This window comes from Toxotes jaculatrix, chromosome 15, assembly GCF_017976425.1.
Source record: "Toxotes jaculatrix isolate fToxJac2 chromosome 15, fToxJac2.pri, whole genome shotgun sequence".
Lineage (NCBI taxonomy): Eukaryota > Metazoa > Chordata > Actinopteri > Toxotidae > Toxotes > Toxotes jaculatrix.
In genome coordinates this window covers 24,380,500-24,383,523 of record NC_054408.1, presented here as the reverse complement: position 1 = coordinate 24,383,523, position 3,024 = coordinate 24,380,500, and the positions used below count along the sequence as shown (strand labels likewise).

Sequence of the window (3,024 nt, the reverse complement as noted above, 5' to 3'; positions counted from 1 at the left end):
TCAAATTGAGTTGATTTAAACTGCTGAATGTTTTATCAGGTTTCTACCAAACCAAATATCTGTAACAGAACTTGCAGGACTTGCAACAGAATTTTAAGCTTGTTTACTGAATGTGTCTTGTTTTGCAGCTTTAGAAATGCTCCACCCTACAGTTGCCTATGCAGAAAATTGATTTTTACTCCCTAAACTCTGGATCTTGGATACAACTCAACTCAACTCAACCAAACTTTATAACTGTTTCCCACAAACTAAGGACGTGAATAAAGCCACCAAAAGTTGAGTTGTATTACCTGAAAGCAGTTTTTTTTTCTGTCATGACTAATATAAAAATAATTCAGTGACTAATTTGACTCTACAGTGACTCACAGCTTCGCTTTGTGTTTCTGTTGTAGAGAAGTTGTGGGTGTTTGCACAGTTTGCTCTGAGTATGTACCACACACTTTCCAAATATTAGCATTACATATAATGTCATGAGGGTTTGTCTGTCATTGCACATCAAATATGACAGATCACTCATAAAGGAGTCATTCATAAATGAAGTTAAATTTGAGCTAGGTCCAAGATCAGTGCCTTGATCAAAACATGCATGACATTATGCAAGTAACTGGAAGAAACCCACAAATATAGGGGGAACATGCAGCTCCTCACAGAAAGGTGTCCGAAGCTGCACCATCTTTGAAACCACTCGCAGATGTTTAAATCGTTTCAAAAGCCACCCCTGACTTCCTGCTCTGACATAATGTCTACAATGCTGAAAACATGGATGTCGCACAAGTACAAACAAGGCGTCAGGCATGGCTGCTTGTGCAGTAATGATGTCACTGCCCCACCCTGTATTTTGGCAAAATCAGGGCTGGATCAGGAGTGTTACAAATTCATCAGTTAAAATATATTAAGCTCATTTGCTTTGCACAGCCAGGGCTGTGAGTGTGTGTGTGTGTGTGTGTGTGTCTGGCTGTTCCTGGGTACACTCAGACACTTTCTTCACCTTCTTTTGTCTGCGCTGTGTGAATGACAGTGTAGAATGAACATGGTATATTTGACTGAATGTGACTGTAAAAATGTCCAAGAGCTGGATGGAGAGCCCGTGCCTCATTGTGTGTGTGGGTGCGTTTGATTTGCGTGCATCATCGGCATGTGTCGCTGTGAAAGGGTGCATTGGAGTGGCTGCCTCAGGGCCTCCAGAGAGGAGAAAGAGCCAAAACCACTATAGGCCGTAAAGCCAGGCTGTAAATTCGCTGTATGCTGCAGCCTCTATTTGCACCTGAATGGGGCCAGATGGTTGGGCTCAAGTGGGGCGGAGTGTGGGGGGGGGGGGTGATACCACACATACACATGGGCACACATACAATGCAGCACAGGCTGTGAATGAGGAAAAATGTATGCAACTTGCCCCTCACTTCTTGACAAGGCTGTGTGGGAGAGGATGCTTTTAAATGGTAATGAATAACAGTTGTCAGTGATAAGCTAAGGATGGGCTACCGAGAGTGTGAGGAGAGCCATTATCTTGATGTAACGACAGATTCAGTCAGCTGCTCACTGAAGTGCACAAGGGTCCTGAAAAGTGTGCTTAATACACGGATATACGAAATGTGATTTAAAGCACAGATGCAGAAACAAATGGAGACAAATGGAAAAGCTCTTTGAACGAGTTTAGTGCTGGTGTCCAAGAAGACAGGTGTCAATTTTAAGTCATGATACAGGATGAAAGCTTAGTAGCATCCTTCTTGATGGAATAGTTTGCCCAATTTGGGAATACATATATTATTTTCTCCTTTACGTTGTTAATATCAGGGGAGTGTAATCATAAACTGGATTAGGAGTTTAGAGAGGTGGTCTACATTTGGGTTTGGCTTTCTGTCTTTTTCTTTAGACTTGCCTTTGCTGGTTAAATTTAGGATTGCGTACCGTAAGCTCTAATCTTTTTCTTTGTATTTTATTTTATCTTTAGATGCTGGTTGTGTGTATTGTGTGCTTATGTGTTTGGCTCAAAATGCCCCTTTTCAGTGCTTAGCGTTGAGGATTTTGCATTTCAGACTAAGATGGAAGTGACACACTTCACAGTACTTTTTGAAGGCATGATATTGAAGCTGTATCACTGTAAGTTCAATCAAACAACTCTCAAGGTGTTAACGACCCCACAAGAAGGTAAATACCTGGATTCAGCCTCTTAGAACTGAAGAAGCCTTTTAGAAAGGAGGCAAAATGTCTTCAAGTACCTTAAGCAGGTCCAGCTGCCTTTGAATAGCTTTTGCAAAGTTCAATCAAAATGACTTAATGTTAAAGGGTTGAGTCACCCGATGAAGTGTAAAAAGGGTCTTTAAAAAAAGCAAGATACTCAAATTGTCCTACTTCAAGAGACACATTTGAATGATTAATATATCAGAACTTTTGACTTGCATGTCGATAATTTCCAAAAAGGCTGCCTCATACTCAAACTTTGGCAGATACGCTCTGATCTCAGGCCGGTTCAAGGTCCAAAGCTACACTCTTTACTTGCTGCTCCACAGCCACCCCCAACAAAAACACCACCGCCCGAACAGGGACTTGAACCCTGGACCCTCAGATTAAAAGTCTGATGCTCTACCGACTGAGCTATCCGGGCTCTTAAAGTAGCTTCACACGTTATACAGAATACCCTCATCTCACTGTGTGTTACCTTTCTCTAAATCTGCAGTTTTATCTTTAAATGTTCCAACCTAAGTAATATGCCTTTTTAACATTGTATTGAAGACTTTATACAGACTCCACATTACACCTTCAGCTTGAAACAAATTCAATTTTAGAGTTACACACTACCTCCTATATAAACTCTTTTTAGTACTGTCCCAAAAATTAGATCTTTTTAGGAGAGCATCTTATTGGAAATTCCATAGCAGTGTAACTGTTCATCCAACCCCTTTTCTTCCTTAATGTTTATAAATGGACATTAGACCTAAATAAATTCAAATTTAAACTCCTGGGAAGGAAATGTAGTCTGAGTCTGAGGCCTGTACAGTTATTATGTGGTATAACCAAATATTT

General features: G+C 40.6%; 1 non-coding gene across 1 annotated transcript; it reads right to left on the bottom strand.

Moving 5' to 3' along the window:
* Nucleotides 1-2,532: 2,532 nt before the first annotated feature.
* trnak-uuu lies at nucleotides 2,533-2,605 on the bottom strand. The gene has a single exon. It is a non-coding gene; the product is annotated as a tRNA-Lys (tRNA).
* Nucleotides 2,606-3,024: the final 419 nt, after the last annotated feature.